This window comes from Cannabis sativa, unplaced genomic scaffold (genome assembly GCF_029168945.1).
Source record: "Cannabis sativa cultivar Pink pepper isolate KNU-18-1 unplaced genomic scaffold, ASM2916894v1 Contig1, whole genome shotgun sequence".
NCBI lineage: Eukaryota > Viridiplantae > Streptophyta > Magnoliopsida > Rosales > Cannabaceae > Cannabis > Cannabis sativa.
Window position 1 is genome coordinate 2,552,850 of NW_026870037.1, and position 18,492 is coordinate 2,571,341.

Genomic DNA, 18,492 nt, shown 5'->3' on the forward strand with positions numbered 1-18,492 from the left:
ACTTCTCCAAATGCAAGTAAACTCTTGTTGTAGATTATCATATTAGTAAAACCCTGTGTCTGATAAATCTAGGAAACTTTATTCACATAGTCATGTTTACTTTCCAATGTGTTGACGGCACAATAAACAGGATCAAGTATGTGAAAAGGGTTTCAGATGAATTTATACATTATGTACATATAATCATGAAATAAATCATGTGAACCATGCAACATTAAATGTTATTTCTGATCTATATTAATAAGTAAATCTGATTATATTGAAATGAGTTTTATTTAGGGCATAAAATCCAACACAATTTGCATCTCCTGGTTGGGATACCTCGCAGATTGGCCTCTTGAGGTTGGATGATTTAGGTCCAGACCTTCGGGGTTGGTCCTTCGTTCCCTGCGAACACGGCTATTACGATGCCTAGAATTTGCTACCTGAGGGTTTTCTATGCGAGTAATGGGGGCTCGAGGGGGCGTCGGGCCCTGTTCTATCCATCCACCTTGGCCTGCAGGGCGCGTAGTTGGTCCTGGATCGTGGTATACTGGTCAGTGGTGAGCTAGACGATTCCCTCGGATACTACCGCCGGAGTGACGGGTGGAAAATGCCCCATTGTTGCTAGTGGTGTGGATGTTTCTCCGACTTGGGGGCCAGCTGTTTCAGGGAATAGATTGAGAGGTCTCATATTACCTCTCCCTACTCCGCCATTAACGACATCCACAGGTGGCGTTCTAACTCCAGATAACAGAACGTTCATCATTCTGATGTTGATGGACTCATTGTTAACACCTCCATTTGTTTGGTTTCCAGCCATGATGATTTTCCTTCTTGAATTTAATAAAAACGTATTGCATGTGAATGCTTAACAGAAAACTAGAAACAACAAGAAGACAAAGGATTATAGTGGTTCAGTCAGATCACGGTCTGCTTAGTCCACTGTAGCAAGAGTTTCGTAGGTCTCATTTCGTGGTGGATCACTCCTTTATATACAAAGCAAGTGTCCAATTAGTTATACAAAGATTACATTCATTATCAATCCGTTTGCACATTGAATTACAATAATTAAACTAAAAAACGTAAACATCAATAAATGAATAACAATTTCTATTCATTAAATACAGTAACGTATGCGTCTTCTAACATGCGAGTTGACTGTTCATATTCTAGTGTAAGCTCGCGGGCTTAAGATGGACCTAACATTTAATTAAGTTTAGGATGTCTGCGTTCTTATATAGTCGCATCTATGGACATCGTATGACAAGCTGATAGAACCTAGACACGCGAGTCTATATTGGTTTATCGAGGCTGTTAGATCATTGGGATCAACTCGCATTAAAGAGAGTCGATCTCTGTGCTTTCGCAGGAGTATAGAAAGGATACTCGCACATATCCTGATACATGCGAGTTGGATCCGTTCTCTAGTCCCACATAATGCGAATTACAGTAATGCGATCAGACTTTGGTCATACTCGCATCATCTCGCTGACTTTAGCTCAGGCGAGGTTTAAACTCAAAGAGTCTCTCATGGACATCTCAGCTTTCATTGGAAATCTGAATACATGTGTTCTCCAAACAGGATTCTGGTCTCGAGTTTCTAAGTGAGAGAAATCTCACTATAACAATAATAATAATAATAATAATAATAATAATAATAATAATATGTTTAACAATTTATTTTGTAACGAATGATTCATTTAAGAATGTAATTTTAATATCTAATGGATGAATTTTAGTTAGTGAGGTGTACTTATTAAGAATAAATCATTTGATAAAAGAATAAAAATGCATTTAAAAATTTGGGGTATACTCAACAATACTAGGGTGCAAGTTCCCTAGTTTGTTTCATCTTGAGTTTTATTTTCAATATATTCTTAAATTTTAAGTTTTATTCACACAACATGTTGCTTCAAAGTTCAAACTACATTTAAAGGAATAAATGGCAGCACATGTCTTGCATGTGGCACTCCCACTAATTTATAAAGAATGGGCCATATCAACCATACTTGTTGTTGAACCCAATTTTGACACGATGTTTTGTCAACTTACTCTCAAAATAAACAATCTCAACACAACCTTTAAAAAAGGATGTACATACTACATACCTGTTTTGGTTTTTGGTTTGGGTTAAAATTATATCTCCAATTTTGCACGGTAATTGCAGCATTTTTTTTTTTTTCTTGCACTTGCAACAAAATTTTTAAACTCTGATTTTGTCACCTTAATAACTGTAACAATGAGCAAAAGCAAAAGAGAAATGCACAAATGCATTTTTTTTACATCTAGCTTAATTTTACGTTAAATAGCTTCACACTACATAACATTTATCCAATTATTAAAACCCTAAACCAACAACTAATTTATCAATTTTTTTCCGCTTAAAATTTTATATGCATGAAAATTAATTGGAGAGAAACAAAGCATGGCCTAGAAATTACGTAGCATTTGATTGTAAGATTACCTGAACAAATGTATAAAACCGTGGAGAAGGGAAGGGAAGAAAAAAACTGCATATTCACTTATGGAATTTACAAGGCAGCTGCTTTCAACATGTAGCAGCAACCTACTAGGAATTTACATTTCTGACCCTCAATCCCCCACACACAAAAGCACTTAGGTAAAAAATGGAATACAAATCAAAAAGGGGGAAAAAAATTAAAATCGGAGACAAATTGGATAAAATGAGAAAACACAATCAAACCCCTCTTAATTCTCCTTCCTATACCCAAGCCTTTTAGCTCCTTTAGGAAGATGGAAGCCAACTCTAATTAACCAGTATGACCTCACAGTTACTCAAGCTCCAATCTAGAGAAAACCCTTTCATTTACATAAAGATTGTTTCAACAGGTCAGTGGGCCAAGTCCTCACTTCCAACGCCAACACTAGACTTGTCCATCGTGCGAACGTTGTATTGCTCATAAACTCTGGTGCGGTTCTCTGCCCACCATTGCTCTGCTTGTTTTTCACTAAATCGTTTTCGACTGCATTTTGAAGATAAAATTGAGTTAAGCGATAAGAAAAATTAGTTCTTGTTCTGGGTTGCATGTTTTAAGTAAAAATGATACATTTCAGATTATACATTGACTTGTGAGGACTAAACTAATTGAGACTGACTTCACGAGCTAACATAACCAAGAAATTCAATTTTAGTTTAGATTAGATGTAAAACCGAATGGATCATTAAAGTTTCAAAATGAGATTTTTAACCATAAATTTACTTTGCTTGAATACCTCAGCATGATTTCCTTAAATGTTTTATAGGATCATCAGCACTGTCAACTAATAACATGCAGACGTGTTTTATAAGATATCTATCATGACGGTGGAAAAATCCCAACAATTACATACCTGAAGCGGACACGCTTGAGATCCTTGGCACCTCCTGGAAGAGAGGTAAGTGTAATGTAAACACCCGCTTCATCTTGCTCAACCCATTCATTATCATTACGAGATTCACTATCTTTTGTTCGGCTCCCATTTCTAGATGCTACATCTGAATGGCCTTGTTTATTATGACCTGAACTTCTATTACTGTTGGTAGTGGACCCATTACAATTCAATGGGACATTTGTTCCATTCGACTCTGAATCTTGGGATAATATTTGACCACTTAATCTTTCTACTGAAGGATTAGAAATATCACTAAAAACATGATCGGAGCCCAGAGAAGTGAGAGAAGGTGATTTAGTGTTACGGGATGCTCCAACAGGAAGTTTTTCAGCCATCTCCTTTAACTGTTACCATACAAGAAATTTAATGCATCATAAGCAAAATATTATCATGAAATATCTACCAATTTAACAACATCAAAATAGAAATAAGATCCATGTGACATAGTTATGCAAGTACATTATAATTAATAAATGTTATCCACCACAGATAATTGAAGGACGTAGCTCATGGAATAGAATGACTGAATACTAAATAAAACAAGATTCCAAATGAAACAAGACTCTCCCCCTGATAAACTAGATAAAACAACATTCATGTTCACATAAAAACCAAACTGCTCAAAAAATGGATGAGTGTAGTTATGCACACAAATACGAAATATCCATCTTACTTGGGCTGTAAGTGACTTGATGACTTCCTTTGCTGCCTTACACTTGGCTGCCTCTTCCCCTGCACTTTCTCTTGCTTCCTTGAGCAGTTTAGTTGTTCTTTCCAGCTCAACTTCTTGAAGTTGTGCCTTCCGTGTAAGACTTTCAACCTAAGATAGATATCAAAAAAAGCAAAATAACATTAACGGATCAAGTGAATCCACAAGCAGACTCGTAAATGAATAAGAAGATCAGTGCATATACTCCTAACTAAAAGTACATCTACAATTGCTACTTGAGGTTGGGTCAAGAGGCTGGGTGTGAGTGTGTGCAGGCAGTGGGGTTGGTGGAGGTTCTTTGCTTGCCCTAAAACATTGTCATACTAAACATAATGTGCATATATTACTCTTCCCAAGAGTTTGTACTACAAAACTTATGGGAGTTTCAAACAGTCTAAAGCACAGAACATTTCATCTAGTCACTCAAAGCTGAAAAATCAAAGGGATGGCTCTTTTCCGTGAAAATTATGAGATGTTATATGAAGTTCACATACCAATCAGTGAGATAAAGATTGTAAAAGAGGGAGAGAAAAAGAATGCTAACACTACTCTATTCTGAGTATGAGAGATTATCATCGCTACTACATCTCCTATCTTTGAGAAATTATCATAGCTGCCTCAATCTTCTATAATTATTTCTTCAAAGCATATCTCCTAGATGAAAAAGCTTGGCCCTTTCACAAAAAGGGTTTGGGTAGAATCAGTAGTACAGGTTTTTTAAACTTTCTACATAAAGTCCACACTCCTTACTACCTTTTTAAAGATCTATACATTTAGCAAAGATAAAGCAAATGTATAAATTTTAAGAGAACATGGAAACTGTAAAGCTAAGTATTAACTTGTCTAAAATCATGCTACCTGTGTTCTTAGTTTCTTAACCTCCTGGCTGAGGCTCTCGTTTGTTCTTTTGGCATCATCTACAACAATCTTTGGTGATGTAAGTCCTCCAAGAGTTGGAGTTGGTGTTGTAGAACGAGGGGGGCTGGGCCGCCTTGAAATTGGAGATGTTGCTCGAGAAACAATTCTTGATCCGGGAACAGAAGCTGAGAAGAACTTCTTGGATGACCCAAAAACTGGATTAAAAGACTTGGAAATATTAAGAGCTCCCCATTGTGAACTTCCATTTGGAATAGGTGAGACCCGACTGCTATTAAATTCCAGTTTCTTGTTCTTCTTTGAAGACCGAGTTTCCACTTGCTTCAAGGATTCCATAGAAGAAAACCTAGCAAGTTGTGTTCGAGATCTTGAATCCAACCTCTCATCTTTATCAATGAACTCATTTGACCCCTGATTGATACTACCTCTTCTGCTCACAGAAGACTGAGATGAAGCATCAGTTTCAATATTTTTTCTTAGTTTGTTAAAACAACTATCACAAACACGATATGGTTTGTTGGGGTTTGGTGCCATGGAAGCCTTAAGAGACTTCTTACTGCTGCATGAATGGCAGAAAACAAGTCCACAATTATAACAATTATGGCGTTTTCTTTTGAAATTAAACGGTAGACGGCAACCAGAACACATAGACTGATCGATTCCTGACACCCACTTATGAAGACAAATAGCTGCAGTAAAATTAGTGCCACAAGCAATGCTTCTAACTTGCTTGTCTTTCAAGGCTTCAACTAAGGTAGGTGAATTTCGATCATCTATGTCCCCATGACCTAAACGACCATTTGCTCCCTTTCCCCAAGTGTAAACTTCAGTTCTTGAAGTCAAAACAGCAACATGATAAGCACCACAAGCTATTTCATCTACAAAACTCTTGGAAAGTTTACCTTCTACACGGGTTGGAAGCTTTCCATCGCCTTGAGGATTTCCCAACCGGCCACAAAATGGACTCGCCCATCGTATAGACATGGCCTCGATGTTGTAAGCGCAACTGTCAAACTATGTCCACAGTGCAACTCGACAAAAATTTGGTTCAACAAGAGCAAGAACACAAGTAGGCACAAGCCTTGCTTCCTTGTCGCCATGACCAAGACGACCTTTATCACCATCTCCCCAAGTGAACAAACTTTCCCGAAGAACAGCTTACTAGAACTTGAGTTTCCAACCATGACTTCCACAACGGCAGCAGATGCCAAACACCACAAGCCGCTCGCACAAGACGGAGCCCCTTCGTGGACTCCACTTCTCTCGGGTAAAGATACACTCATCCTATCTCCATGGCCCAAAACACCAAAAGTTCCATCACCAAAAGTGAACAATTGTCCAGCAGATGTCACAACAAAGAAGGTGCCGTGGTCCGCAAGAGATAGACGACACATGAATGCCTTCCAAAGGACCGTTAACTCTTTTTGGCATCCAATGACTCACTTCATTTCCATGGCCAAGAAGACCAAAATTGTAAGTACCATCCCCCCACGTGTACAAATCACCAGAAAGAGTTACAGCACATGTGTGATACTCACCACAAGCTACAAGCTCAATGTTTGTATTACTTAAGGCATCAATAAGTTTTGGGTAAAATACATCGTAATCTACACCATGGCCAAGCCTCGCCTCCGCATTCCTCACCCCAGGAGAAAACTTCACCTTGCTTTGTAACCAAAGAAGCATGTCTTCCACCACATGCGATGTGATGAACATCAAGGACTACTGCAGATTCTAAGGCTTTGGGCAAAAACGAATCCATTTTTCCTGCAAAAGTATTTCCAACTCTATGCATCCCACCACCCAAAACACCATCCCCTGTGCCCTCCCCCAAATGAAAACGTCTCCCAAGGCATCACCATCATCATGACCAGAACCTTGGCTTGATGAACTAACAAAGACTTGATAGATCGACTCTAAAAGCATCCATCTGCATTGCCTTCATATGACCATGCACACTATCTGAGCCTCCTGAAGACAAAGAATGGACTGAAGCACTTGCAGAATCAGAAGGGAAGAAACCCTTGGGAGGAACAGCAAATTGTATCACATCTGATAATGCCTTATCCAGACCATTTTTTGGAGGACTTTCATATGGACTATGGAGGCGAAGGTGATCTGAACCATCCTGGATTAGATAGACAGAAAAGTTAGATTAACAATCTTTTTTGTTTTGACCAGAAGTTACTTCATTTAATAGGCAAACAAAACACAGTCAATTGAGTACCCTTGCAAAGCAAAACAAGACCAAGCTCAAAACCTAATAATAAAAGGAGGACCTAAACTAGAAGAAAGGGGGCCTCCATAACACATAATTGTGGTACATTTAACTAAGTCACAGACTGCATATTTAGCTCAAAGGAAAACAGGGAAAAGATCTTTCACCTTCTGTAAGCTATCATTACTACCGAAGGGAGAATGCAAAGGAGAACTCCTCCTCGTGTATGTTCTAGGACTATTTGCCTCTGATGGGATTCCATCACTCCTAGACTCATTTCTCCATTTTCGATGATGACCACGGGATATCAATGCTTTTAAACCACTAAACCATACTTCAGCTTCATCTTTATCTTTGCAAATCTAGAAGAATGATAACAAGAGAATACAGTAAAGTTTAAGATGAGTTATCTAAAAACTAAAACCATACAGCAGTAATCAGGTCAGATAAGAACACATTTATTACCAAGTCCAGTGATCTATCATTATAGATAAGAGAAAATGACTGATACTCCTTCTCCGGCCGTGGATACCTTTGAAAGATTGGCTGGAAAAGGTGTAGACAGATTAAATTAAATTACTACCAAACAAAAAAAAAATCATCATTCATAAGAAGTTGACATCTGTTAAGGGAAGAATGAAATTGTGACAATGTAACACCTGTACAAGCACATGCTAAAAGATAAGAAAAGTATGCATACAAACATGATTGCTAAACACCCAACTACACAAGCCACAATATCTGATTAGAGCAGCTACTAGATTGATGAGAGAGCAAATGTTGCAAACCTAGAAAAATAGAAGTGTCCAACCAACTCATTGGGCATATTAAAGATCTTACTCAAATTAGCATTTTGTATCTGTCCTCACCTTTCTCAGTACAAAATGATCATGGTTGGTCAAGTTTCCAAATTTTATCAGATTTCATATTTAATGGATGAACACAATAGCTAAGCAATCTGTATCACATACTACAATGTAGAGGTGTAAAGAAGTTTGGTAACAGGTCACCAACTTCTGTTATTTACTAGTACAATGAATGTCAATCTTCATCCTCATCCACAACCATACCAATTCATTTAGAAATAACAGAGAAGAACCAGATGCTGTTAGCATCCACAAGTAGACAAACCTAAACAAAGGATTAGAAAATGAAGAAAGATTTGAAGAATAAAACATGTATCCGATAATAACAACCAGGGTGTATTTCAAATGTTTCTACCAATTTTAAAGTATCTGCTATTTTTAGAGAGGAGAAAATAAATAAGAAAAGAGTCCAACATTCATAAATTTTGTTGAAAACACATTACTTAATAATGTAGAGATAATCAAAGCATATATATGAACAAATCTCTCCTCTTTAAGTTACTATCACCCAAGAAAGACACTTACGGTGCGTTGCCCTGATATAATTCTAGAAACATGGCTCAGTTTAAGATGTTTCTCCTCCTTCCCAGAGAACCATATTAAAACAGACTCATCCTGAAAGCAACAAACCCCAAAAATAAGAATTACAAGTTTTAGTGGAACAATGTATAAATCTTGCTCTGCAACTAACCACAATAGCATAATTGCACACAAATTTAATACAGGATAAAATAGCATGTCATTGAGCTCAATAGTTATTTTCAAAGTCATGATGTATTTGTCCTCAAATTGTGTACGCTCTGGCTTTTCATGTGCTGAAGTCAGGGTAATACAAATATCACGAATATTGGATAGTATTATGGGAATAGACAAAAGACTACAAATAGAAACATTTTCACGTGTATTGAGGATAATAATTATCATTTGAAATGAAATATAATTACAAACATAATATGATTATAAACTAATAGAAATAGTTTATAACAATATCCTACGCATTTTTAAGAAATTCTAAATAATTTATTGTACCGAAATAGGGTTCAAATTGTTTGTTGCACATGTATCTGTCATTTTTAACAAGTAAATTGTTTGAATCCTGATTTTGGCACAATAAATTCTTCAAAAAAAAAAAATTGGAAAGGTGCGGAATATCTATTATAATTTATGTACACATTCATATACAAAGTTGGGATTATAACTATCATGGAGCAAAAAATGAGGGGATGCACCAGTAGTGCCATTTTCAGAGGAACTACTAAAGAATTTTCCAAAAATATATAAAATAGAGGACCTATATCAGCCAACCTACATAACATATAACATACAATATTAAGTTTGAAAATATCTCATAAACATATCTTTGAAAAGAGATCCACTGTAATATCACGTTTTTTTTTTAATGTTCAAATGTATAATATTTTATTGCATGAGAAGAAACAGTAAAAAACATATATCCAGGATATATAATGGACACAGTAAAATTAACAAAATCATCCAAACGTTTCTCAATATTTTGGAGAAATTTTGAAGGAAATAATTTTACACCATAATAATAATTATAATAATAAATTATTTTTCCTTACATGAGCAATATATCAATCCATTATACCAATATTTTAATTCGAGCGATTTGAGGATTATGACATTTGTAATCTTCTTCGGTGGAAGTGTAACCTAGGAAGATGCATTTGTGGAATCAAAGAACACACTTAGTACGATGAAGACCTAGCTTATGAGCATAGTTCCATAGGAGGTACATTCAAATGTTTTTTAGTAGATTTGAGAAAAGATGAGTATTATGATAAGAATGAAGAAGAGAGACAAGGTGATGCTTTAATACTCAAAAGGCATTCAGCTAATAAGATATGTCGCAATTAGGATAACTGCCCCCAGGATTGCTTTGGAACATAAGTTATAAAAATAAAGGACCAGGCTACTTCAAAGTGTCAATTTTCCCTTAGCATTATGGACGCTGATCAAAGGAGATAAGTAACGATCATTAATGGGTTCGACCAATCTTAGCTTCCTCCAAGTAACGATCATTGAATTTCCAAAATCCCATTTGGAATAGGCAAACACTACTGGGAAAGGCATCAGTGAAGTATTACGGGCATACTTTTCCATGTAGATACAAGGTCATTGACCGTGACCAATATAGGAAATTAAGGCCATTTAGATTGTGAATGGTGATTTGAAGAGAAGGAATATCAATGGATAAAGATGCTGAAATAGTGTTGAAAGAGTATGAGAAATAGAAGAGTTGTCTACTTTGGTGGTTTGTTCACTACTTTTGGCCATTGTTAAGGAATGAAGAAAAGGATTCTCCAGCTATGGGTTAAATTAGGAAAAGTGCTCATGCCTATCAGTAGGCCATTCTACAACACATCTCTGTAGAGGAAAAATAAGAACTATCTAAACCTAGACTTAAGGAATCTAACTAAGAAACAAGAAGTAAGAAATTAAATTTAAATAATAAAACAGATTTAGTTATTTTCTTTGGAAGATATTTCCGAAAATTTAAATTATTAAAATACATATCTTCCAACACAAATCATAGTTGCAAGAAGAGTCGTTATTGTATTCGAGGATACCTATCTCTTCTTTCTGATATTCAAAATAAAGGCTTGTTTCTATCAAATAACAAATAGCAAATAGTAATAATGACTAACCAGGGGAAACAACTCATGTATATACTTACTGCTGGAAGAAAAAAGAACGTAATAAGACATAACAAAGAAAAGTTCAGAAACATGATAGCATTTGAAGTAGAACATCAAGAATAAACTTACATTAGAAAGACGAAAGGGACAAAACTTGGGTTTCCCTCTTCTCCCATACTTGAGCAAGCATGCTCCTTTCTTCAAGGCAGTAATGGCCTGTCGTATAGAAAATCACATTCGTAATTTATGCATATTCATCATTTTTGCACATGGAGAAGAAACTAGAAGCAAACATATTAGTGACGACTAACGAAGTAATAATGACAATAGCAAGTTATTTGTACTGCAAATTAAATACAAATAGTCAAGATCACTATGAAAACAAAGAGTATTGCGGAGTATTACCATGGGCAAGAGCTACAAGAGATTCAACATATTAGAATTATTACATTTAAATGTTATACCATAAACTTTGGCTATTTCTTACTCGTTAAATGTCTTTTTACTATTATTATTTGAGCTATTTTTGTGGCAATACTATTGTATAATTGGAACAAATTTCCTCTTACTCGGTCTTGTATCCTGATTAATGAAAACTCCATTTGGTGAAACAATAACCCATAATAGGAAATCATTTTGATTAAATATACAGGTAGGTAGGGAGCTATACAATATCACTGATATCAGATTCCTGAACAATCATGCATGAGAAATATAATTTTTACCAAATAACGAAGGCACAAAAGTCAGCACAAATTAAAAGAACAAAGGTTTAATATCTAAGAGTGGCCTAGCATCAAGTATTTTCAGGCTCTTGCAATAACTTAATCTGTGTCACCGCACTCCCTAATAAACAAAGAATCACAATTTAATTCTTCAAACTTAACATATCACAGAAAGCAATATAGCTAACCGCCCTAGATGGCAACCAAAGGATAGAATTTATGTCACCAGAATCAACAAAAGTTACATTTGGAAAAGCGAAATGACCAATTAAATTGAGGTTTACAGTATCTTCTTCACTGATTTAAACGATTTCTATAATGTAAAATATCAAGCTACCGACATTTGCATCCAAACAGGCAAAGAACAAAAACAATCCGTAAATGAATATGAATATTACCTGCTCAATATCCCTCTCAACGGGACCAGTCCTGCTAAGATCCGAAGCCATTCTATCCGTCCGCGACATTACGCGATAAAGCGTGTTTTTCAGTGAAAATAAAACCCTAAATCTAAAACCGAATTTGGGAAAGAGACATGCTCAATGCCGAACACCGCCATTTAATCATCAATCACTAGCTGAAACTCCAACTCAAACCCTGAATTGGCACACGCAAACGGTCCCCAATCGTCAAAAACGCCCGAATCAGCCAACATAACCACTCGTTTCGGACTCGAATTCGCCCAGCTACAGCTTCCAAAACTGTTCTAACACTGTAAAGCCGAAAAAGACTTCGAATCGCTGAATGAAAAAGGTAAAGCCTAGTGCGGCTAAACTGAAGAAAGAAAGGGAAAAAAAATATGGAAAACCCTGAGCTGAACGATCAGTGAGGCTTCCGAACTGCGAAAATTTCAAAAGTGGAAGCGAAAGAGATGAGATTGAGTGAGTCCACTGATTCCGATAATTCCGGAAAGCAAGCACAAAATCGTTGAGTTGTTGAGTCGCCGAGTTACCGAGTCACTGAGCTCGAGAGCGAGAATCTGGGCAAGAAAGTACGTGAAAAGGTGGGAAAATCTAGGAAAACTATGATCTGATTATCAGTTGCAGAAGAGAGAGAGAGAAAGAGAGGTATTTTTTTTTCCACCTAGAGAGTGGTGGAATTTTTTTAATTTTTGTTTTTATTGTTATTGTAAAGAGAAAGAAAGAAAGAAAGAAATAAAGCAAAAATAAATGGATTTTAATAAAAAAAAAACAATTATAAATAATAAATAATAATATTAATAATAAATGGTTGTATCTTCGTCGTTTATGGCTGCGAGCTGAAAATAAAAATATAAAAGGAAAGCAAAAGAGAAGAGGAAAAGGATAATGGCCGTCGTTTTACGTTTAATTTCCATATTGACACTTCTCTTTTAAACCCATAATAATAATTCTTCTTCTTCTTCTTCTCCCACTTACATATTTGCTGTCCATTTTCTTTTTCTTTTTCTTTCTCTTTTTCTTTTGTGTCCTGTCAGTGTCAGCTTCTTAACAAAAATTGGAAGAAAAAAAAATAATTAGTTTGATAATGACTTTTTATTTATTTATTTATTTGTTATTAATTTATGGTTAGTTTTAATTTTAATTTTATCCAGGTGATTTAAGTTGTATGAATCACACTCAAAAAAAAAATTATGAATCGACCATTGGCTCCATATTTCTTTCCTTAAAAAGAAGGATTGAATTCATATTTTTTTTCCTCTCAAAACGACCTTACTTCCTTTCTTTTCATTAATTAGATTCAATTTTTATTTTTAATTCAATTTTAGTTATTCCCCAAAAAAAAAAAATTACTTCATATTTTGTTTTTTTAATTTTTTTTTTCTTCAAATTTACGGTTTGAGTTTTTAAAGTAATTGCAGCATTAGTTACAATAGGAGTTTCTATACGAACTTTTATTGCAATTTAGATTACAACACTAGTTGCAATAGAAATTTTTATGTACAATTCTGTAAAAATACAAAAAAAAAAAATTGTTCACAAAATAATTAATTTAAACTTATTGCACAATCTAATTGAATTTCTAAAGTGCACTATATGTAAAAATATTCAAAATAAATGGTGGCTAGTTAAGACCCTTATTAAAGCTTAATGAAGAGAGTAATTGTCCCTCAATAGTAAAGTGATGAAGTATTGGCCTTTGACGCCTAGGTCACAAGGGACGTCGTGGTGGTCATTGTTTAGCTTGAACGGGTTTAGAATGCTCCAAAGTACCTCATTATTCTCGAATCTCCATGAATTTTATTGAATTTCTCCAATTGTTTTCCAATGAACTAGGACCTTAATTCATGGATAGGTTTTATTGCTAGGTTTTGATAGATTTTATTGCTCTTGATATTCTTGAATAGGTTTTATTGCTTTTGATATAATATGTTTTTCCTTTTAAAATACATATTTCTTTCTTTTTCATTAATTAGATTAAAATTTTCTTTTAATTCAATTTTAGTTATTTTTCCCCCACAATAAAAAATAGATTTAGTTATTCTTAATTTTAAACTAAGAGAGTTCACAAAAAAAATTAATTTAAACTTATTGCACAATCTAATTGAATTTATAAAGTACACTTGTGTGTACAAATATTCAAAATAATATTCACACTTGAAAATGGTGGCTAGTCAAGACCCTCACCAAAGCTTCAATGAAGATGGCAACATCACCACTCGATAGTAAGAAACGAGATGATGAAGTATTAGTATTTGAAGCCTAGGTCACAAGGGACGCCGTGGTGGTCATTGTTTAGCTTGAAAATGTTTAGAATACTCAAAAGTACCCCGCGTATTCTTAGATCTCCATGAATTCCAATAAATTTCTCCAATGATTTTCCAATAAACTAGGACTTTGATTCTTTGATAGGTTTTATTGTTTTTGATATCCTAAGTTCAACCATGCCCTCGCATTTGAGTTTTAACGATGGTGGGGGTTAAAAAATGCTCGATAAACTCTGGACTGTCGCAATTTTGACGAATTGATTCTCCTAAGTGGCGGAGAGTGAAGTCTTGGGTTTGTGGGGTCTAAGATTTCGACGACTTTTGGTCCTTTTGGTTGGGGGCGCATTGCGCATTGGAAGGTGGTAATAGTTGGCTTGTCTGAGCTCAGGAAACATGTTGTGAAATAGACTAACAGGAGGGGAGGGGGGAGAGAAAAGAAATCGAGAGTGAGAGTTAAAAAAAATAGGTTATCTAACCGTGTTTATTAATTTAATTACTAATTATTTTTCTTTTTTTCTATACCCAATTTTCACAAAAGATAAATTAATTATATACACATTATTATTCTTCCATGAGGGCCCACAAGACAAGAATACACCTTGAAGATATGAAGGCCAAGAGAAAAATTTGACCAAGCAACAAAAGACGAAGTGGAATGCCACGTGGCAAAAAAGATGCCATATGTGACTACTGGCCTAAGGGGTTGTCAATGGTCGCACATCAAGGGTTTTTCCTCCTAAGGCTTGTTTCTTCAATATTTCAAGAAAGGGTATTTCACTTTAAAACCCTTAGCTAGGGCTGAACATTTAGACCCGCAAACCGAGAAAACCCGACCACCTGCCCCGGCCCACTGACCGAAAAACCAAAAATTTGAAAACCCGTGTGGTCCGGTCGGGTTCAACCCGAAAATACCCCCACACGAGTTTGGGGTTCGGGTATAGTAAATTGATTTTTTTTAGGGTTTTGTAACCCGTAACCCGAGGAGCAACTTTAAATTTTTTTTTATTTTATTAAAAACTTAATAATATATTAATATTAAAAATTTTTTAGACTTTATTATTCAACAAAAATGACTATTCGAAGCAAACAGTAAACCAAGAGTCACCTCCCTCATGAGTCAGTAAAAAGTGTACTGTACAATACAATTGACACAGACTTTATGTTGTACAATAGTGAGTTAGTACAATACAATAGACACAAACGGTCAAACACAATACAATAGTCACTAGTCAGTACACCAAGAGTCACCTCCCTCAAGCTTCTTCTTCTCCAAGGGCGGCGACGGACGGACGACTGCTTCTCTTCTTCGGCGGGGTCGCATCCAAGCAGTGGACAATCTGGCGTCCCTAACATCCAAGTCCAAAGTAAACTCATCCGAAAACTTCTTCTTCTCCGAGCCTCGGAGTCCGAGGTGGTGACTTCACCGGCTGGCCTGGCGATTGGCGAGGTAATACGTTGACGATGATGTTGCACTGTCACTGTGTGGTTATGTGTGTGTACTTTTTTTTTCCTTCCTTAACTTCTTTATTTATTTATTTATTTCTTTTTGTTTGTATGTAATCAGGAACATACAGTATATATACAGTAACAATAGACTATTGGATAGTTGATAGTGGATACATATAGTGGATAGTGGATAGTTTAGTTTAAGTTTTGAATTGAATGTCATTTTTGTAAGGGAAACTTACAAACAAAAATATTAATTATAAAAAAAATATTAATTGTTAAAAAAAGTCCAACTAATGTTAAAAAAAATGGTATTTTTAAAAATTAAATTTTATTTCATCCCATTAATTAAACATTCGGGCTCAGCCCAATAGGTACCGAACCCGACTACACCCAACCCGAAAAAACCCGCCCTGATACCCGGCGCACCCGCACACCCGAAAATTGGGTTCGGTTGTGTATTTCCAAGACTCGAAGCCCGAAAACCCAAAAACCCGACCCGTGTGCACCCCTACCCTTATCTAAGAAGAATTTCCACGAAAGGGCTAAAATGCTTAACTTATTTGAAATAAATAAGTACAAAGGACAAAGATGATATCATCAAAGGCTAGAAGTAAATGCCACATGCAACCACTGACATCTCTAATGTTAGTGGTCACATGCCATAAGGAAACATGGTGATTTAAAGTAACTCAAACTTGCACCAAAGGCTTAGCCTTTAAGTCAATGGTCGTAGAAGAAGATGAAAAAAGTGTTAGAACTTATTTTATCAGGATCTTAATTTATTAATCATGTATGTTTGATTGTCACATAATAATCTATCATCCTAAAATATGAAATACTTAAAATGATCTATCAAATAACTCATAAGAGATTAGAAATCCTTATATTGGTTGCAGCATAAATAATATGACTCATTCCGTTCAATTACTCAAAACCTTGATTCACGTTTGGTAACAGAGTATTGCCAATTAATAAACCTGAATTCTCCTTCCTTAACTTGAAAAGTAACAATTTTTCATAATCTTCCACAAAAGTCTGAGTATCATCTTGAATAGTGTGGACTGATACTAAACTCATCTTTTAAACACATTTTGAGAGAGAAATAGGCATAGTATTTTTTGAATTAGAGAAAGAAGAAGAAGAGAGTTATTTTGACATAGAATTAGGGGTTTCTAGCATTATTAAGCTCTTTCTCATCATCCTCTTCATATAGCCTACTTAGGGTTACTTTTAGATGAGAAGGACCAAAATAAAAATAATTGGGCTTAAAATTAACCCTAGGGCCGAATTCTACTTAAGGAAACCCATAAATTTGATTTTTCCACTTTATTTCAATTTAATGAAACAATGTGTCTTTTCCTCTTTTATTACTTATCTCTTCTAATTATTTAAAATCTAATTTTAATATAATAATAATTATCAAATAAAATATAATTTAAATACATTTATGAATTAGACCCACAAAGTGTACTAATTAACAAATAAACTCATATTTCTCTTTTCTTCTCAAAATGGCTCAAACTTGGTAAAAATTCTCAAATAAGATATAGTCTACTCTCGAATTCTAATTGACTTATTAAATCAATTAATTGAGTCTGAAAGATGATATTATCACAGACAATATAGGGACCATGAGCCTATGTAACCAAGCTCCTAATAAGTAGATTCAAAATTTACTAAGTAAATTTCTTAGCTTATTATTTCCTCATGACTCCACTATAGATACGAAATTGTACTCTTGATTACATATAACACTCTATATACCAAATATAGCTATAAATTATCCATTTTTACAATCTAAACATTCATTGATCCTCTATAGACGGTTTACATTGAGTAGGGATAAAGTTACTATTTTACCCTTCAATGTATTTTATCCTTAAAACACTTAGCTACTTGTAAATGATATTTTAGTAAACTAATGTAATTACTAAAATGAGCACTCTATCATTGTTGTGTTTAGCCAAGCTCAAAGGAAACCATTGTTTCACTTTGAATTTATAGAAGCTATAGATTCCATATCTATGATCAATGCTACCACTCAATTGTACTACCGAATTTCCAAGATGTAAGTATGGGCTAGTCATACGGGTAAGCGGGTCACGAACAAGTCAAAGAACTCGTATAGTACAATTAAGCTAGAACTTAACCATCTCAGGATTGAGATCAATTAGTTTAAGATCGACTAAGTGATATCGACTTAGAAAAGACTTAATGGTAAGTTTATGATATCTTTTACACTGTCAATATCAGTCCAATCTAATCTATTGTCGATACATTTGAAACAAGTTTACTTTGCTAATGCCTTAGAAAGGACATTACTTATACAAGTGTAATTAAAACAACATCGTTGATTATCACGTCAGCGTAAATCTAATGCACTAATAAATTGTGGAACTAAATAGTTTGAAGCATATGCTCATAATTATTTTCTACTGTATTAACAACACAATAATCATGAATAACTATATGTTCGAGATTTAATAGAATTTATATATTAAACATATAATTGTAGAGGGTCAAATCTATAATTATGGAATTCGGGCACTAGCAACCTATCAAGAACAAAGAGAGAGACAAAAGTTCAATTGGGAGCACTGGTGGAGTGCCAGCCAAAGGGACTCTAACGCTCAAGTTAGTCGATTGTAATAAAAATAATAATAACAAAAATAAATGAAACGTAGTGGTATTCAGATGGATGAGTGGACGAGCAGACGGATGAGTGTAAGTAAAACAATACCGTTAATTATCACGTCAGCGTAATCTAATGCACTGATAAATTATGGGATTAAATAGTTTGAAGCATATGATCATGAGTATTTTCTACTATGTTAACAACACAATAATCATGAATAACTATATGTTCGAGATTTGATAGAATTTATATATTAAACATATAATTGTAGAAGGTGAAATCTACAATTATGG

The 18,492-nt window shown here is 34.9% G+C and overlaps 1 pseudogene; it reads right to left on the bottom strand.

Annotated features, from left to right (window-relative positions):
- Nucleotides 1-2,408: 2,408 nt before the first annotated feature.
- Nucleotides 2,409-12,571, bottom strand: LOC133032898 (PH, RCC1 and FYVE domains-containing protein 1-like; annotated as a pseudogene).
- Between the last annotated feature and the right edge of the window lie 5,921 nt (nucleotides 12,572-18,492).